At 40.8% G+C, this 21,292-nt stretch overlaps 1 protein-coding gene across 1 annotated transcript in view; it reads left to right on the top strand.

Annotated features, from left to right (window-relative positions):
• Positions 1 to 21,292, top strand: part of LOC122808192 (guanylate-binding protein 2-like) — a 994,936-nt gene that overhangs the window by 84,898 nt on the left and 888,746 nt on the right. The window lies entirely within an intron of this gene.

A 21,292-nucleotide genomic window follows, 5' to 3' on the forward strand; every position in this document is an offset into this window, starting at 1 on the left:
CAGTGAATCATTTAAATGTTCCCCAAGAGAAATGACCTGAAAATTGTAAAAAAATTGTCAAAAAATGGCCAAGAAAATTAACTTTGTTCTGAAGAATAAATCCACAGGATCCATTTGAAAATGCACACAAAACTGACGAGAGATAGTCCAGACTATGAACTGCTCAGCTTGCCCTGTTGGTCACTGAACAATCGTCAGCATGATACACATGCCGTAAGTGCCACAGAGTCCCATCCAAATCAAAAAATGGCGAATGTTAGCATCATATGCATACCGTGACTGCCACAGAGACCCATCTGAATCAAAGCCCCAGTAGACTAAATAGCCCGTGGTTGAGAATAGAAATTAAATCAGAGGTCAATATAAAACAGTACCTGGCAGTCAAAATGATCATCCAAATGTGAATAATCCACAAAGAGATTCACGGACAAAAAAAATATAAAGCCACAGTAAACTTGTAGAAATGCATGAACTCCCCAAGACTTTTGATGAAATGGCAAAAAAGGTTGTTCTAACCGAACCAGGAATAAGAAATATCCAGGTGGATGCCCAAATGAAAACGATATTCTCCAAAAGAAAATGGTGCCTTCTGCACAGAATGTCACAGACCAACAGCAGGGAAACAACATAGTATTCAAGTGGAAATACCCTGCAAGTATGGTAGCTGCACGGCTCCAAAAGTCCTTGGTATAATTCAAAAAAAAGCAAGAGCCAGCAAAACTGTGACAATAAGGTTTATTTTAATAACATAAGGAGAACAAACAGACCAGTTTCAGCTAAAAAGTTATTAAGCCTTCATCAGTGTATCAAATCTGCATGACAAACAGTCCCCTTAAATAGTACTTGTTAGAAATATTCATTTAGTCCTGGAGTAAATATTGCCCCTAGTTTAACAAATATATATATATATATATATATATATATATATATATATATATATATATATATATATATATATATATATATATATATATATATATATATATATATATATATATATATATCTATACCGTATTTCTTTCTAAATAAGACCTAACCAGAGAATAAGGCCTAGCATGGTTTTCTAGGGTGGTCATGATATAAGCCCTACCCCAAAAATAAGCCCCAGTTAAGATCGTCAACAACACATGACGGACATGTTGAATTATAAAATAATATTATTGATACCCATTGACTGAGGTTATCGTACTCTGCTTGACATTTTCGGACCATTTCGATCACCCAACTTCTTCTCTTTGCAGAAAGTTGTGAGATTCGTTCCCTGGGAGTCCTCCATGATTCTTACTGTAACCCTAATCGTCACTCACACTTGACGGTTGAGATCCTTGGCCCATAAACACTGGCAGGTGCACTTTGATCAGTCAAAGCACAGACAACACATGTAAAGTGCATGCTCATGATAACGAGCAGCTGTGGTTGTGTCTTCTCTTCTTAACCAGCGCCATTTTGTGTTGCCACTCCGGTCTCATAAGTCTTCAATTAATGCACCCCCCAGACAAGATGAGTGCAAAAAGAAAGAGCTATTCCGTCGAATATAAGAAAGGAATCATGGAGAACTCCCAGGGAAAGAATCTGATGGATTTCTGCGAAGAGAAGAAGTTAGATCTCTGAATGGTTCTAAAATGGCGTGCAGTGTACAATAACCTCAGTCAACAGGCCAGCGAGGGAAATGCTAGGAAGTGCAAGTGTGGATCAGGTCAGCAACCATTATTTCCTGAGCTTGAAGACATCATCTGTGAGTGAATTGCTAATAGGAGATCAAAGGCTTTGGTTGTGCACAGGGCTGATATTCAAGCATTTGCCCTTGCAATGGCACCACAGTTAGAAATATCCCCAGAAGAATTCAAAGCATCACAACATTGGCTGGATGGTTTCCTTCAGTGATATCAACTGTCTCTAAGAAGATCAACAACACTGGTCAAGTTGGAAGATACTGAAGTTATTACACATGCACTTGCGTTCAAGTCCTTTGTTGATGGCATGGACTTTTCTAAATATCAACTCTCCAACATGATTGCCATGGAAGAAACTGCAGTGTTTATGGGCCAAGGATCTCAAACAACAATTAATCAGAGGGGAGCCTCGTCAAACTACATTCCCTCCACTGGTTACGAGAGTGCACGTGTTACCTGCATTTTGGCAATTCATCTAGATGGAAAGAAAACCCCACCTCTAATCATTAGTATGGGCAAGAAAGATAAGATCGAACGTGTTTTAGGCATTTACATTCTTGAAACCGAAAAAGCCTGGTGCACACAAGCAGTTATAAGGAAGTGGGTCGATGTAATGCTACCACTTGTTTTGTGAGGTGGCGAAAGAGGTCTGCTAGTCTGGGATTCAGCCAGCACTCACCATGCTAAAGAAATGAAGAAATTCCTTGCACGGAGAAGAATAGATCAAAAAATGATTGCCACAGGAATGACTGCCTAGCTCCAGACTCTTGATATTGCAATAAAGAAGCCATTCAAGGACCATTTGTGCATGAAACTCAATGACTACATTGAAAATAGAATGGAGAGAAATCAGCATGGAAACTTTGTGAGGCCTAGCCTGCAAGAGGTTGTGACTTGGGTGAAAAAATTCATGGGATAAAATCACTGACAGCTGTGCTGCCAGTGCACTACGAGCAGGCTACTTGGACAAGCTGTATTCATTTAAGGAGAGCTCTATTGCTAGGCATGACAGATTGGGGCCAGTGGTTCTACAGGAAATGGAGTCACAAGAAATTCAGGCTGAAATTTGGGAGCTGGACACTTATGACAACGTTCCAGAAGAAGATGACATGACTGTATTTGAATAACTGTGAAAGCCAAGGTACAGATATTCAGAAGTTTAAATGTTTGTTGCACTGTTTATGTAGAATTCTCACACAACTGTCAACCCGTTATTAGAACTGTTGTCCAATAACAGAAAAGTATGGAATAAATGTCAATTTGTGTTTATTAATAAATGTCGATATTTGTACATGAATAAATGTAAATTGTTGTATGGTGCGGGTAAATAAGGCATTCCCTGATAATAAGCCCTAATGTGTATTTCGGCAGGGAAAAGAATATAAGACCCAGTCTTATTTTCGGGGAAATACGGTATACATGTGTGTGTGTGTGTGTGTGTGTGTGTGTGTGTGTGTGTGTGTGTGTGTGTGTGTGTGTGTGTGTGTATGAAGGAAGGTAGACAGTACTTCAGGAGCTCAAACAATTGAAAAGGAATACTGCCAGCCCATCTGTCAGGCCCTAATTCTTATGGACAGGGGATGGAGTGAGGGAAGGTTGAAGATGAATGAAGTCAACAACTCAGAGGGAATGTTATGGTGAGTACATAACATCTTTAGCTGAAGTTGTTGATTTTGTTCAGTCTTCAACCTGTGGGACACAGTCCCCAGCCACAGTAATTTTAGGAGGATGTTGTTGAAGGATATTCTGGAGCACTGCCAAAGGATGCCCTGTTTCTGGAGATAATGTCCAATATGTAATGAGATATAAAGGTATGAGAATTTGCCCAAGTAGCACTGCACAGATATGATCAATGGGAACGCTGAACCAAAAAACTGAGGACGTGGAGACACATCTATCCTACACTAGCAGGCTAAAAGCCCTGTCCCTCTATGCAGTTTCATACAGGCTCCTCAGAGGTGACCTCTGTCTGGCATACAAAGCAATCTCAGACCCCACCTTGCTGGGACTGCTACATATCCGCAAGTCAAGCTCCACTCCAGTAACCCACACTTGTGACCTCAGCCTGGACTGTGACATCAACAGGACTTGTTGGCGGGACAAATTTGAGTCCCAGCAACCCCCCCATCTGTGGAATAGACTCCCTCTCCATCTCAAGTAGAGTACCTCATTATTCCTTTTAAGTGCAACCTGGATAACTGGATGGGAAGCAGAAATTACACCCCTGGGATTCCACCTGTGTCCCTACTGGACTGGGGCATTAGGTGCTGACTTGGCTAAACATGGGCTAAACTCATGGCTAAGCCTATAAAGGCCTCAGGGCCAATAGCCTTGTAACTTCCTATGATCCTGTGATCTAGCAGAACGGGCTTAATTTGAAAAGGTAATGAAAGTCCTTTGAAAGAACGCACAAAAGAGATCCAGTTGGAGAGCCAACTTGCTAACATGACTTTGGAAACAGGTTTGTCCAATTAGATTTTGAAAAGGATATGAAAAGGTGATCAGACATTCTGAAATGCTTTGTTTTGTCTAAATAAAAATGTAACTATGTATATCCAGCATATGAAATTTATACTTACACTTATTTTGAAAACTGGGGAAGAAGACTGGAAAATTGATGTTAGGTTCAGAAGCAACCATGGGCAAAAAGGGATGGTTAGTATGCAGACTAACCATGTCTTTGTGAAAGATTAGATAAGGTGTCTTGGATGATAGAGCTTGAAGTTCAGACACCATCTTAGCAGAAGTGATAGTCACTAAGAAGGTGGTTTCCCAAGGTACGTATTTCAAATCAACTTCTGCTGCGGGATCAAAGGGAGGTACAACCAAAGCTTGCAAAACCATGGTGAGATTCTAAGGGGGAGAAGGATTTTTGATTGATGGACAGCACAGAAAAATGCCCTTCAAAAAAGTTTTGCACAATTTAGAAGAAGCCAAAGAAGATGAGTTTCTCCAATCTGAAGTTGGAAATGGCTGCCAACTGAACCTTCACAGTAGAGAAACTAACTTCATTATGGAAAATGGAAGCTAGAAAATCAAGGATGGCAGGAACAGGTGCTGTAAAGGGATCCAAATGGTGTTGCTGGGCCCAGATAGAAAGCCTTTTTCATTTGCTATTGTATGTCTTTCTGGTGGAAGCTTTATGTTCTGCGATCAAGGTCTTTTTGACTGGGGATGATAGCCCAGGAGTTCTAGTCATCATTGAAATTAGAGCAACCAAGTGGTCAGTTTCAGGTCATGAGATCTGGTTGGGTCTGTCCTGATGGATGGGACAGAAGATCTGGAATGGGATCCAGAGTCCACACCGGACAAACCAGGTGAGACCAAAGGGAGGGAAACCAAACTGCCAAAAGGCAAAAATGAGGATTACTTTGCACTTCAACCTCTGAGCTTTCTGTAGAAACCTGGGGATCAGAGGAAGAGGGGGATAAGCATAAAGCAGACCAGGGGTCAAGCATGGACTACAGCATCTTCTGGTGACTGTCCCTGAGGAAGGAACAGGGAGAACTTGCTGCATTTTGCATTTGAAGAGGGGGGGGCGAAGAGATCACAGCGAGGTTGACTCCATTTCTGGAATATCAGGTTGCCATAGAAGTATTGAGAGACCACTTGTGAAGCATCAGAATGGTTCTGCTGACCTTGTCCACTAGGATGTTTGACTTCTCTGGAATGTGAGTTGCCACTAGAACAGATCACCCACTGCTGTAACTTCATGGCTTCTCGACATAGCAGATAAAACTTGGCTCCTCCCTGTTTGTTGATATACAAGACAACGGACATGTTGGCCCCTTGAATTGCAATGGTCCCAGCAGGGAGAGAGGAATGAAGTGCTTGCAATGCCAGAAGCACCGCTCTCATCTCCAGGACATTTATGTGCAAGTTGGTCTTAAGATGGGACCATGTGCCTTGGACCGTCTGACCTAGGTAATGCCCCACCACTCAAAACTGTGAAGCATATGTGGTCACTGTGGTTGCTGGAGGGAAGGATGAATGATTGACCTTGTAGGAGAATTTCTGACTGGATCCCAGAGAACCAATTCCCCTGCATACTCAAGATAACTTTACTGGCTGGCTTAGTGGGTAAGAGAGTAAGGACCATTGAACCACCAAAGTCCATTGATGTACTCTCATATGAAGTCACTCGATTGGAACAAGACTGAGGGTTGCAGAATGGAACCCAGAGCCCTGAGAACAAGACCTGCCAGGGGAGCAGGAATATCCAAGATCTGTCTGACATGGAGTCTTAACTCATTTCAGCGTAGTGCACCTCCAGGTGTTTCTGCAATTACCTCCTACTGTGCCTCTAGGCTCCAAATATTACTTGTTCATATCCACATTAATAATTTCAAAACCATGCTACATACAAGGTGTCAAACTATTTCATCTTGAAACACACATGATGGTAAACACAATTGCACTGATATGTGACCTCTGTCAATGAATATTTCTTAGAATTTTAAGGTTATAGCTTAATTTTTTGAAGGCTCAAGCCACACCCACTGGGAATTAGAGCTACACACTCAAAAGAGCTGTACTAAAGGGAATGACAATGTGGAGATCTTGTCTAGAGGAAGGATAACTTGACAACGAGTTGTATCCAGATGGGCTCCAATGAAGTCTATCAGTTGGAATGGTTGAAGTTGTGATTTCTTCAGGTTGATAGAAATGCCCAAGGTTAAGGCTAACTGAAAAAAGTAGTCCCTGACTTGGATGAGTGGATGCCTGCTGAGAGCAGTGAGGAGCCAACCATCCAGGTAGAGAAACACATGAAATCATTGCAGTCTCAAGTGAGCTGTCACTACTGTAATGCATTTGGTGAACACTCTGGGGGCTGTGGTGAGACCAAAGGGGAGTACTCTGAACTGGTAATGATTGGCTCCCAATCAGAAGCTGAGAAACCTCCTGGACAGCCTGTTCATCTTGATGTGACAGTATGCATCCTGGAGGTCTACAGAGCACATCCAGTCATCCTTCAGCAGGAAGGGCAGATGGACTGAACAGTGACCATTTGGAACTTTGATTTGGCTACTGATTTGTTGAGGCTGGTGAAATCCAAAATGGATCGGAAGTCCCCCATCTTTTTGGACACCAAAAAAAATCTGGAGTAGATGCCTGATCTGAGCTGGTCTTGGGGACACTTTGGATGACTCTTTTTGTGAGCAGCTTTGAAATCTCTAAGGCTGCTGCCTCCCTCTGATTGTGTGGAACATCAGGCAGGGTCTTGGTTGGGAAGGATTTTGGAAATGAATATGAAATAACCTCTGGATATGATATTTAACACCCAGCAATTATTCATAACAGCTTCCCAGGCTGTTGGATGTAAAGAGAAACATCTCCTGACTACCTCCAGAGAAGAGCAGTCAGGCAATCCTTCAGGATCACTGATTGGGCCTGTTGGAGAAAATATCTTAAGACCTCCGGTTCATCAGATACAGTCTGCCCTGAGGGTAGCATCTGACATTGGAACCATTTCCACCTCTGTCTCTGCAGGAAAAATCTCCCTGTGAATCCTGAAAAGGACCTTGAGATTTCTGAAACCACAGTTTTTACCTCAATGCTGGTTCCTAGAAAAAGGTGGTTGTGCGGTAGCAAAGTAGATTCTAATGGCAGAAAAGGTCTTTCTGTCATTTCACTTTGGGAGAGCATATCTCTGACAGTCAGACCAAGCAAACATGATCCATCAAAAGGGGTGTTAGTGAAGACACCTTGAAAGGTTTCAAGAAATCACACAGCCTCATCCAGGCATGGCATATGATAGCAATGTCTGACCCGTCCACCCTTGTGGTACCTTCTGGACCATGAGATATTAGTCTCATGGATGTGTTGGCAATGGACTGTATGGTGACCAATCTGGAGGAAAATGTTTTCTGTTCCTCGGCAGAGCTGGACCCTGGGACATAACCACAGAGTTCCTTCACTAGGTCCCTCTATAGTCTGGTTACATGTGCCAAGTAATTCAGCACTCACAATGCGAAAGTCACTGAAGTGTATACCCGCTTACCAAATCTGTCTAAAGCCCTAGACTCCTTGTTACGGGGATGAACCATAGAGTTTTCTTGGGCCAGCTCCTTCATTGTGGTTGCTGAAACCACCAAGGCATCAACCAGAATACCCTTGGTCCAATGGGGTCTGTTTGGCGGGCTGCTCAAGAATTTTGTTGGGGCATTTAAAAATGGGTTCAGTGGCATCCAGACCCTGCAGGAAACAAGTCAATATGGAAACTCGCAAGAAAGAACACCCAAGAAGTAGATGGGCCTGACCCAAAAGCATCAGGAAACATGGATTCCTTTGGGTTAGGGCTTTGGGTGGACCAACCACCATTTTGGTAAAGAATTTCCATGATGTCTCCAAAGGAGACATCCTCAGGTGGTGATCTCAGGGACACTTCCCCTTCATTGATATCAGTGTCCTCTGTGAGGGATTCCAATGGGGAATCCAAGTGCCTCCTTTTGCACTGACACTTAAGAAGACCCTCCTCAGTGGGGTGTTTGAAGATTTTGGGTGTTCCAAAGGTGAAGAGTCCTGAAGTCTTTTTGGGGAGGCTGTCCCAGAGGTGACATGACAGATGTCTCAGGCACAAGATCTGCTAAGGATGGACTGTGCACAGAACCAGGGGGAATCAAGGCTCTTCTGGGTGCAGAGAGAACCTTTTCCATCATTTCAAAAGCCAAGGGAGAACAAGAAGAAGAGAGCAATACTCCCGAAGCTGAAGCTGTTGAAGTAGAAGCATGATGACCTCTCACTGCCCCCAGATTCAAGTGTGGAGTTGGATCCGAAGTATCAAACGCTGAAGCTGTAATGGGAAGAGACAGCTCTGAAAAGTTCTCAGTGGACATCAACCCCTCAGACCCAATGCTGAAGCTATGGCTCTGAGAACCACTCTGCTCTCAACACGGAGCCTCATCAGTCACGGAAACTGTCAGAGTCAAGGTACTCATACCTTTCGGCTTTGACGTCTTGACTACAGGAATCCTTGGGCCTGATAACTCCAAAACTGAGGGTCAAATCAGAGAAGGAGTTATTGGGGCAAAGGCAGGTTGATGGCTCATGGATCCCTAGGAGGAATAGAGCCAGCAAACCCCCCAGCTGGATCTGTGCCCAGAGAAACTTCATTAGCATCCTGTCTACCTCTGCTTCAGAGAGACTGTGTGAAGACTTGGCAGATGATGTGACAGATGGAGGTCTAGAGACTGACCTACAAGGCTGCAAAATAGGAGACTTCAGCTTTGAGGCAACCGGCTGCAAGGAAAAACTTCGAGGCTGGTGCTGAGGCAAAACCTGTATGACCGTTGGAGCCAAGTCAAGCAAACCCGAGGTTTTAGACAATGTCTGTGGCAGTTCACCTGTTCTAAGTGTCCTATCTGGTGACCACTTACACTGCTTATGTTTTTTGGTGGTGGGTTGAGCCCCTGATGTAGGAGGTGAAGCAGTGAAAGAGGCAATGGAAAGAAGTAGTCCTTTTAAAATCAATTTATTCCTCTGGTTGATTAAAGCCCACTGGTTGAAGCCAGCACAGATGGAGCAGGAGGAATCTAAATGAGATGGTCCTAAACATACCACACACACTCAGTGTGGACATCTAAGAGTGGGATTTTGTGTCCACAACTAACACATTTCTTGAAACCAGCCAGTTTTGCATCTGCCATAATCAAAAAAAATTCTGCTATGCACTGAAAGTAAGAAAAAAAGAAAAGATTTTTTTTTTATTAAAGAAAAAAATAAGGAACTCCAAGACTTCAAGAGGTAGGGAACTATATAAAACTTTAAATTGCGAAGGAGTTTGAAACCTTAAGCTAACTAGTAGAAAAAGGTAATGCAAAAAATTATAGAAAGCTATAATGACAAAAAAAGTAATTATTCTACATTCCCAAACTTGAGGAGCTCAGAGAAGAAAATGCTGGTGCTAGCAGAATTGCGGCAGACAAGTTCTGAGGGGATGAGGGGAGAGCATAACATTATAGGTAGCTATGGGCAGCATTATGGGTAGTAGCTCAAAGTTTGGATCATATAGTTTTAGCATATGGCTGAGTCAGATCTGATTCTCAGATATTAGCCCAGAGAATGAAGACTGAATGAAGTCAACAACTTCAGATTGTGTGAGTTATTCTTAGTAACTTAATCTTGTGTTGCAGAAACTGACAGTTTTTCCTTTTGAACCTGCTCATGAGACTGTTCTTATGTTCTTATCTTTGAAAACAGTGTTATTCATTGCTCTGACTCCTGCAAGAAGAGTATCTGACTTAGAAGCCCTTATAGTGATTCAACTTTATCTAATCTTTCAAAGGATAAGATGAAAACAAATCCTTCATCTATGGTTAAAGCGGTTTCAGAGTTTACTTTGAGCAAGACTATTTCCCTGTTTTCTATCCAGAACCAAAAATTAAAGGTGAAAGAATTCTACACAGACCAGATGTCAACAAGCAACTCAGATATTACACTGACAAATCAAAAACCTTCAAGAATTCTGATCAATGGTTTATTTCATCTTAAGGAAAGAAAGGACAATCAGTGTCAAAACAGACAATTTTTAAGTTTGTCTCATGCTATTGCGCTATATTAAAACACTTCCAGGTAGAGTCAGGACCCATTCTACCAGGGCTTTGGCTACATTTGTGGCTTTATGGAAATTAGTGGATTCTAGAAATATACAAGAGGCAGCAACCTGGACATCAGTGCACACTTTTCCCAAGCTATACAAGCAGACTATTTCTCAAAGTCAAGAGCATGGTTTGCTAGGACTATTTTCTAGGGGATCCTCAACTCTGATACTTCTTCCTTCTCCCCTTCTTTCTAAGCTCTGGGATTTGACTCATATAGCTTGGGCTACCTCAATAGTGATCTAATAATGGACATAGTAGAGTTCTGGAAGTAAATACACTATAACAATATATGCTTGGATAGATTGTTGTTAAAATTAGAGCACCCTCCCTCCTTCCTTCTTCATTATTATGTTTTATGCCTGGGTATAGATATTTTCCCTTTCTTTTGCTCCTACCACATACTTAGCTGTCAAGGCTCAAGCCTCCCTTATTCTAATGTAAGAAAGCTCTGAAGGTTTGGCAATTAAACTCCTGATTTTATGTAATTCTCCTTGAGCTATTCAGCAGTTAGCCATTTGTCATATCCTTGGCAAGATTTAACTCATATAGCTTAGGATGTTGCATCAGTGATCTATATGAACATCTACTGTTAATGTAAGTTTACTTCTGTAGTTGTGTTTTCAGTCCTTTCTTTCCTCTCCACTAATTTCCCTCCTCTTCTACTCTAAAAAGACATAATAGTTACTTATCTTCTTCCTTCCCACTGATTTCATGCTATGTCCTCCTCATTTTTTTGCCATGTCTTCTTCATTATACAATAAAAAACATCATTTATGTCAATTATTTATTTAAATTTCTCTTGGTAATGTAGGAATATATTTCAACAGAATAAAGACCTAAAGGAAGAATCAGTACCCAAACTACTTTTATTATTCCTCATAATATAACTATCTTAACAAACTAACCTATTCTAACACTAACATTCACTGAAGTTCATCTGCAGATTTCCTGCAGAACAGGGAAAACTCTCAATCCTAAGTACTCACCTCCAAACAATTCAGTCCTAACAGGGCCTTCTCCCTGTCTCATATTCTAATCCCTTGTGTTTTCTGTGGATATCATGCTAACACATGACATCTTCAAAAGATCTAAAAGACTTTTAACACATACTGTAACATCCACTCAGATTGTCCAGTACCAACATGCTATAATCTGGAAATATGTTGTCAGTATTCTGTTCTCCCCTTTTGCCCCACCTTTCTAAAAATCTCTTCACTCTTTGGGACAATTCATCCATCACTGGTATGTAGATACCTGGAGACAATGAACATTCCTGTCTCCTGTCCCTTTCTAGCAAGAGTTCCTCTGACAATTTGCTATCCACACTAATCCACACCCTCTGGTGATACGATGATGTTTGAATTCCCCTAGTGTCATGCCATCTTTGTCACTTGCTGTAGTATACACATCAGGAGCTTCCAACTCATGGAATCAAAAACCTTTTTGTATAGTTATCAACACTGATCCTAACTTCTCTACAGTTTCCTCTTTCACACCACCCCCTAAATCTACAATGATTTGTTGGTAATCTCTCCTTGACAAACACCACTTGAGAGGCCCCTGCTACCTTAGGCAAAGCTACATTTGATCATATAGCCAAACCTCTGCCACACATTTTAGCAACCACAGTGCACATAAAGTTTGGCCATGTAATTTGTCTGGTACTCTTTCTCCCCTATCCTCTTGTACAACACTGCTACTTCCGTCTGCCAAAAAGTATTACATAACTTAACTTCTTTTCCTATTTTCTAAAAAATGAACCATTTTTTCACTATCATTTTTAAACATCAATAGGAAACCCATCCAGGCCCCTGTTTTCCCTGTTTTCATGTGAGGACTAGCTGTATAACTTTGCTTACACCCGCTCCATCTCAAAGGCACTTTTCCAGTCTGTGCCCCTACCATTTGTCAAATATATTTCCGAAAATCACCTTCATTTATGTCAACATAATGGCCACTTTTCCCATATTTGACCATCCCATTCTTCTCCTTTCCATCTTTGCCTTCATTTGAGATTCTTCTTTCAAACATTTTTCTTCTTGCCACATCAGCTTCAGCAGAACCCCCATCCTAATGATCAACTGGACAACTGCATGCACCTATTGCATGCCAGTTCAGTGGTGCGACAGGTAGCATACTCACCTTTGTTGCTGGAAAACCAGAAGGCAGTGGGTTCAATTCCCACTCCAGCTGAGTGGATTAATCTTTCAGGTTGCTGATACTGCAGCACAGTATTATGGGGGTGTAGCCTTCCTGACTGCGTTCTTTTGATTGAGGTATTAAATTGAAGTTCCATCTGCTAGAGTTTGTGGCAGCCCAGATGGGTGTAAAAGATCCCAGGGCAGCTGTTGAAAAGAGTAGAGGTCCTTTATTCATATACAAAAAATAACTCTTATTTACAACATAGTTACATATTTGTAAATATTTAGAAATGTGCAATTATATAGATAAACAGGTCTACTTTGCATTATCAAAATGTCACTTACCCGATAATCACATCCATGAGATGAATTCGCCGAAAACTTTATTTGAAATTAACCCGGATCATCTAAGAAATTAACCATTTGGCCACCACAAAAAAATGAACAGAAGCAAATCAAACCCCAAACCTCCCAACTCAATATACCAACTCCGAGATTAGACTATAGTGGGGAAAACGGCAAAGTGGTTAGTTTCCCAGAGTAAATCTCCAGTTATCCAGGTTTTTGTTAAAATAAAGTATTTGGCAAAGTCATCTTGTGGATGTAACTCTTGGTTAAGTGAAATTTTGAAAATAACAGGTAGATCCAGATAAACATATTTATTTACACATATTCATTAAATTCATTTACAATCATACTAAATTTTCTAACCTATTAGACCCACACTCCTTTTTCATAATGACCATCTGATTTTACTTAATGCTGTTGCTAAAATCCATTTACTGTTAACCATAATTTCATTTATTCTTTCATTGCATATAACCCAAATATCATAAAATAATTTTAGCTATAACATATTCTTTATTTCTACTCTCATAATATCCATATTTATTTTATCCGGTTCTTTTATATTTTTGAAAAAAAAATCTTCATTACATAGTTTCCCCATGACTTTTTTTTACTATTTTACATTTCAAAAATGCATGTTCCGTTGTTTCTTCTTGATAATGTAGACATATTCCTTCACTTTTATTTTTATCTGGTGTATTTCCTTTTACTGGAAATGTATCTATTACCAGTCTCCATAAAAAATTGTGACATTCTATTTTCTGATTACACAATTTGCTTCTTATTTTTATAGCTTTAATGTCTTTCATTTGTTAGATTGTTCCCATGTTTTTACATATTAACGTTTTATCATTACATTCTTATACTATACTTTTCTATCTTTTTTTATATCCTTAGTTTTTATTTTCCACAAAAATACTTTTTTTCTTGGTAACATTTTCTACAGTTGTACTACTAATCTCTCATCTTTTTCATTTATCCATGTTAACACTTTGCACAAATTTAATGAAGCACTATATACCACTGAGTTAATTAACCTTAAACCTCCTTCCTCTTTATTTACATACAAAACTTCTCTTTATACCAGATTTAATCTAGAACCCCATATAAATGAAAACATATCTGCAATAATTTCTTTTCAAATACTGTTGTCAACCTTAAATATGCTTACTAAGTATGCTATTTTTCCCATCAGTACTGAATTTATCAAATACACCCTTTTTTCTGAATGATAATTTATATGCTCTCCAGAAAAGAAAGGTTTGGCTTATTTCTTCTATTGTTTTTTTTTTCCCATTCAATTTTACTTTCATAATTATTCCTAAATTTTATACCTAACAGAAATTTCATACATCATAAAAGATACCCCCATCTTTACTACATCACATAAACCTTTACTTTTCTCTTCATTTAAAGCCAACCCTACCACCTCTAGACATTCATCTGTGTAAGTTATTACTTCTTTTATCCAAATTTTGTTTTTTGCAATTATTATAATGTCATCTGCATATGTTAACATAAATGAAATTCTTAACACTTCAAGTGTTATATACCTGACTTCCTTATTTTGTGATTTATTTCCCGTACTGTCATATTTATAACTACTACAAAGAGTATACAACTTATTGGACATCCCTGTCTTACATCACTCTTCATATGTACTTATTGGCTTAACCAGCCATTTACAAGTATTTTACTTTATTATTAGTATATGCACAATTCCTAACTTTCTGATTTATATTCTTTCATTATTGCCAATAAGATTTCATGTCCAATTATATCAAATGCTTTATTAGGGTCTATATTCGAACATCGAAGTTTCACAGCTTTGAATGTTCTAATATCGACCCCTATTCAGTGAACGCTGAAAATAGTGAAACGACAGAAAACCAAATTTTTTCCTAGGGAAAGAATGGTTGTCTATTTCTGTCGCTTCACTATTTTCAGTGCTGTGGTGGAAAGTTACGGGTCGGGTTCAAGTAAGTGTGCAATTGGGCACTGGTTAGGTGAGTTAGGGTTAGGGCGCAGGTTAGGTATGTGTGCAATTGTGTGGACGTGAGGGTTAGGGCGGGGTAGGTGAGTTAGGGTTAGGGTGCGGGTCAGGTAAGTGTGCGATTGTGTGGACGTGAGGGTTAGGGCGGGGTATGTGAGTTAGGGTTAGAGCGCAGGTGAGGTGAGTGTGCGATAGTGACAGACCTTAGGGTTATGGTTTGGGTTAAGGTAAGTGGATAGTTAGTGGTGTTTGTACAGTTTAGTGTAGGGTTAGCTGTAAGATTTTAGGTGTATGTGTGTGGATTGCTGTTTGTTTGGTGAGCTTGTGTTGTGTGTATGTGTTTCGGATCAGCACATTTTTTGTTTAGGAAAAAAAATTTCTGTTCTGCATGTTCGATGTTGTCATCGTTTGCTGACTAGGGGTCAATATCAGAACATTCAAAGTTGTGAAATTTCGATGTCCTAATGTAGACCCCCTTATTAAGGTCTCCTATAATGAGTTTCACTTCTTCCTTTCTAGTCATATCATCTACAATTTCCCTGCCACTATTAATTCTAGACAACCCTTCATCTTTATGCTATATTCTATCATCCATAATATTTTCTGTTTTAGTTTCAAATCTCTTTTGTATTATTTTTATAAAGATCTTATAATGATTATTATTCAATACTACTGGACACCATTTTTAATTATCTTCTATCTTCTTTCATCTATACGAATTTAAGTATTCCACAGCATAATTCTTTATACATAAAACCTTCATTTAACCATTTACTCAAATAAAAAGACTTTAGTTTTATTTATTTACTTATTGATTTTTTGCCATCTGGTCTTGTAGCCAAAACTATATTTACTTGTCCTAATACTTTACCAAACTCATTTAAAGAAATTTATTTTTCCAATTCTTTATTCTCTTTTTTTCTGTTAACTTTTTATTGTCCATGTTTTTTTCTTATTTTTATTTAAACACATATTGCACTACATTTTTTATAATCTCTTCCTAACTTGTTTCTATTTCTCCTTTTACATTTATTTTTCTCCTCACACTACCCTTTCCTTTACAAATCTGCTTAAGTAACTTGATATGTCTGTTTCCTTGTAAAAAACTAACTTTACTTATATAACAATTCTTGTATTTTTTTCTTGATTTTTTTCATATAATTTTTTTCCTTTGTCAAAGTACTTTCCATTATTATGTTCTAAATCATTAAAATGCATCATTATTTTTTGTATTTTTCTTTCTCTATAATTATCACATTATATTGCCATTGTAAAAACATATTTTATATTTCTCCTTAAATATCACACACCATTCAGACCAATTTTTATAAAATGTTCTTGTAGTAATATAATCTTTCCATAACTGTGGGCTGGATTCATGAAGGCTTGCACAGAGTCTAAGAGTAGAGTAAGACTCCAGCAAGCCAACATGTCCGTCGAGCGATCCAGGAACAGCTGGCAGGTGCGTGCAACTGAGCTCCCTAAACTAGTCCTACACAGACAGGGCTGGGATATGCAAATTACCTCAATTGCAGGCAAAAGCCATGCAAATGAGGTAAATATGTGATCCAGGAAACCCGAACCTGTCCGAGTAGGAGTAGTGTTATCTGCAGAAATGTACTCAGTTGATAACTGAGTACGGTTCAGCAAATAGCAAAACGGAGCCGTGTCAGCAGTAAAAAAAGCATGCATTCACAGGAGGAAGCATGCCAATGGACAGAAATACATCCATTGCCAATAGGAAGTGATGCAAAATAAAAAAAAAAAACTTTTTTTTAATCGCGATCTCCGGGGTTTAACCGTAGCGCAGCACCGCACAAACGCGCTGCGTCCTAAAAAGCAGAAAATTAATACTTAAGATCCACAAATGTGGATTTCATAGCTAAAATGAATTTACAATGCAAGTGAATGGCAGGCTGAAGACAACATACCGAGTAGAGGTTGCTAAGGGGGGAAGCTCAGTCTAAGAGATGTAACTAAGCATTAGTAGGCAATCCCATGCAAATGAGAGTTATGATAGTGAATCACAAGTTCAGATAGCAAATGAGCACAGTCAGTGGAGTGTAGGAGTAGGATAAGGGGAGTAACAAAGTAGAAGACAAGGGGGGTATGTATGAAAGGAGTGCATCTCATTGGAGCAGAGTGACATGTGGCAGTTTACATTTACATAATAGTGAAAGAGGTGTGTCAACAGGTAGGCCAGGTAAAGTCAAGAAACTGAAGGTGTATGCTGTGGATAACACCAAAGTTTCCTGCTGAGCATGCATGCGCTCGTGTGCACGCCAGTAAACCCGAGTAAGACAGTGTGTGTGTGTGTAAGCATGTGTGCGCGTGTGCAGGCCTGAGTAAGCATAGGTAAGGCTGTGTAAACAGTTGTAAGCACGTTTGCGCCGGTGTGCCCGCATTGTAACAGGAATAAGCAAGTTTTAGTCCATGTAAGCAAGTGTGTGTGCGTGTGAGCTGGTGTGCGCATGTTTGCGCTTGTTTTTGCAGTGCTACCCCCGAGGAAACAGAAAGGGAAAAGAAAGCACAACAAATAGTAAGAAGTTAACCAGGGAGTACTAGCAGAGCTAGCAGGTGAAAACAATAAGAATCAGCCAATTACACAGGCTTTACACTAGCCCAGTCCAGCTCAGCACTTAAAACTCAGCAAAAAACATTCCAGTATGTTTTTCTCAAACACACTGCAACACTGCAGTAAGCTAATAGAAGTGAAAACTGAAAAAGCTTTACTGAGACGAAGAAATGTAAGGGGCTGCCATTGCTGTCATAAGATGACATATGCAACATGCTGAGGGTGGTGACAATGCGAATGCTGCTGAGCAACCCACAGTGAGGAGACAGAGAAGAGTGTACAGACCCAGGGTAACCTACCAGGGGCTACATGAGCTGGAGATAGTGGAGCGATATAGAGTGGACAGAGAGCTCCTGCAGCAAATTGTTGAGCTGTGCAGGCCACGCCTCGCACACAGAACCAACAGAGGGGAACCCATCCCAGTGGAAACCAAGGTATGTGTTGGATTAAGAATATTAGCAACAGGTACCTTCCAGAGACCAGCTGGTGATATGATGGGGATTTCACAGGCATCAGCATCTAGGGTACTGCACCAGTTCCTGACTGCCATGGCAGCACATGTCGGTGATCATGTATATTTCCCCAATTCCCATGAGGTATTGGCCAGCAATATGCGTCTCTTCCAGCAAATAGCGGAATACCCTGAGGTAGTGGGTGCAATAGACTGCACGCACATTCGCATCAAAGCACCAGCCGGTGAGCGGGGTAGGGTCTACTATAACCGCAAGGGTTACCACTCCATCAACTGCCAGGTCGTGTGTGATGCCCAGGGCATAATAATGAATGTGTGTGCTGGCTGCCCTGGAAGCTACCATGACTCCCATATCTGGCATCTGACACAGCTGTACCAGACATTTGCCAATGGGGACATCCCTCATGGTCACCTAGTGGGGGATGCTGGATATGCACTTGAGCCGTGGCTGATGACACCCATCAGAAATGCACACACACCTGAACAGGAATGCCATAATGAGGCACATGCACAAACACGAAATGTAATTGAGCATGTGTTTGAGCTGCTCAAGTCACGGTTCCGGTGCCTGGATACATCTGGTGGAGCCTTGCAGTACTCACCACCTACATGTACCCAAATAGTCATGGTATGTGCTATGCTACACAATATGATCCTGTGAAAACAGCTGCAGCAGGAGCAGCATAGGGCCGGGCACAACAGCCCCCCACCATTGCCAAGGCCATCACAGGCAGAGCGTGACTCGGAGGAGGAACAACCTGAGCCTGCCCCAGTAGGCAGAAGGAGGCGTGCCCAGTATGCTTTGGCCTTGGCAAAGAGGCAACGCATAGCATATACACTGGCTCAGTAGGAACCCTGGAAATGATACCTCTCCGACTCGCACATACAGTAAAAGCGATGCCTAACTTGACACTACCTGTTAACAAACATGTATAGGGAGTGTAAAATGTGCATCCAACATAGGCAGCCCTGCAGCACCACCTGAGGCATGATTGCTATGTGTTAAGCAATATAAAGCACTGCTAAACAGCTCTCACCACTATTTAGTATATGTGAACAAAATTGCACACACTAAGTAGCACAACTACAGGCAATGTTCAGCAATATTGTGCACTGTCCAGCAGTGTTGGGCAACATTGAGCAATGTTGTGCAAGTCTGGTCAAATGTGGGTATAGTTCATCAAAATCAGGTTAACAAGTTCATATTTGCTTCACTATTCTTGAAGCAGTCTGTTCTGCCATGTATGAAAATATGAAGTAGTGACAGCCCTCGAACCCAGGACACAGTGCTCTATAGTCAGAGAACAGAACCACTAAACCATGACAGTATGTCAGTGGTCAGCTTGCATGAAAACATGTTGATAAGTCAATGCTAAGTATCTAATGGAAACCTTGTATGCATAGCATAATCCCTGTCGAGTCAAGACACAAAGGTGAGGCCTGCAGTAATAATAGAACCTGATATTCAACACACAAATAGTATAAATGTTAATATTGGTAATGTTCAGACACATCAACAAATGTAGTGGATCACAGACAGCAACATACTGTAAGGTCACACTGGGCATGCTCACACACTTGAAACTATGAGACAAATGAGAGGCAACAAAACACTGAAATTCTGAACTGGGCATGCTCACACACTTAGGTAACGTTTGAGTACAGCAGTGGGCCACACATATCCCACAGTTACAACTGTCAACCCAGGAACCTCACACTATTCACCAATCCACCATGTGCACTCAGTGATATGACAACAGACACAATATAAAATAGTGAAATACTGTCACAATCAAATATGTAATGCAGAAACCTAGTTTGTTCATAGGAAGTGGTAAAGCAAAGAAGAAACAAAACCTGCAATCAGTACCATCACTGAGCAATTTGCATCCTGAACATTAGCATAGGTTCAGAGGTTGACACTAGGCTATCTGCCCTAGGGTATGTAGATGCCTAGCCACAGTGTGGTTGTAGTCTGCAATCATGCTAGATCAGTAGACTGTGCCTGTCAATAGTAGATCACACAAGATATCTCACATATGTTCATGTCATTCTGCCTCTGTCTAGCAAGGACCCTTAACATATCCCAGGGATAAACATACGATCACCTGTCCACCTGTGAAGATGTCACCTGTAAGTGTTCAGCATGGGTCTGTGCATATGTGGTACTGTGATCACATTCCCGAGTGAGTGGAGCCTCTGTGATGTTAATATGCCCCTCCAGCATGTCCTATTAACATCACTGCTCATGTACCTGTCCCTGGAGCATGTAGCTGTAAGGGACTGTAATATCCTCACATGGAGCCTGTCCATCAATGCTGTGATGAACATGGCATCAAAGAAAAGGCACAGACTGCATCCAAGTAGGCAGTAAGCAACTGAGGATAGCTGGGGTCACCAGAGTCAAACTGTGCATACCATCTGTGTGAGTCCCCAGATCCACTTGGTATGTAAATCAGTGTACATTCCAGTTGCTGCTGGTGTTGGGTAAGGTACATCTGAAATAGGCCATTGTATCCAAGCATGTGCCAGATAACTACAGGGTCACAATGACCCCACCTGATCTGGACATAAAACTGTATGGGATAAGGTTGCCTAAATAGAAGGTGTGTCCAACAACATTGGCAACGTGAATATCAAAGTCAAGAGTACTAAGTATTCATGTCCACAAATCACAAACCACACACACTATACGTGATGTATCATCACCTATGTGGTAATGTGTGTGCACGATGTTACTACCAAAGGTGATGACTATGCATCTAAAGTAAGGAAGCTGTAGACCATGGCTCTGGCACCACTCAGCCATCTCTGTGAGACCCTTTCTAAGGATGCCTGTGCCAGCTGTGTAGTCGAATATGGCACACAGTTTGCAGCCATCTGCAAACATGGTCATTCATATTCCCCCTGTGTTAGCCAGTATGTATCAGAAATATATACAGAACAAGAGAGGTCCCAGGACTGAACCCTGTGGGATGCCATGTGCAACTGGTGTATAGCCGAACATGGCACCTGCAATAATGACCATGTGTGTGCTATCCATGATCCAGGTAGCAATCCAGATTGTGACATATGTGTAGATATTGAATACGGTGATCTAATGTGAAAGGCCAAGTGGGGTATTGTGTAAAAGTGGTGTGCGAGCTCCAGGTAGGCTGTGTGGACAACCCTGTGTACGTCTATGGACCTGTTAACTGTTTAAAGACATCAAACATCTGCAAGAGGCAAGATATGCCCACAACAACATCAATTGTGTAGGATCCAGTGTCTGTAGGTTCACAATGTGTATGCGTATGTGTTCCATGATAATACACTCCATAACATAGCAGACCAGGATAGTTAGGCATATATTGTGATAATGTCTATGGTCCCTTGTGGCACCAGCACTGTGGAGCGGGTACACCATAGCTGTACGCCATTCCATGGGTACATATCCTGTAGTAACTGTGATATTGAACAGTGACATAATGTGAGTGTGAAGTTTGTCATG

The sequence above is a fragment of the Protopterus annectens genome, chromosome 8.part0 (assembly GCF_019279795.1).
Source record: "Protopterus annectens isolate FY-2018-M chromosome 8.part0, PAN1.0, whole genome shotgun sequence".
NCBI classification, from domain to species: domain Eukaryota; kingdom Metazoa; phylum Chordata; order Ceratodontiformes; family Protopteridae; genus Protopterus; species Protopterus annectens.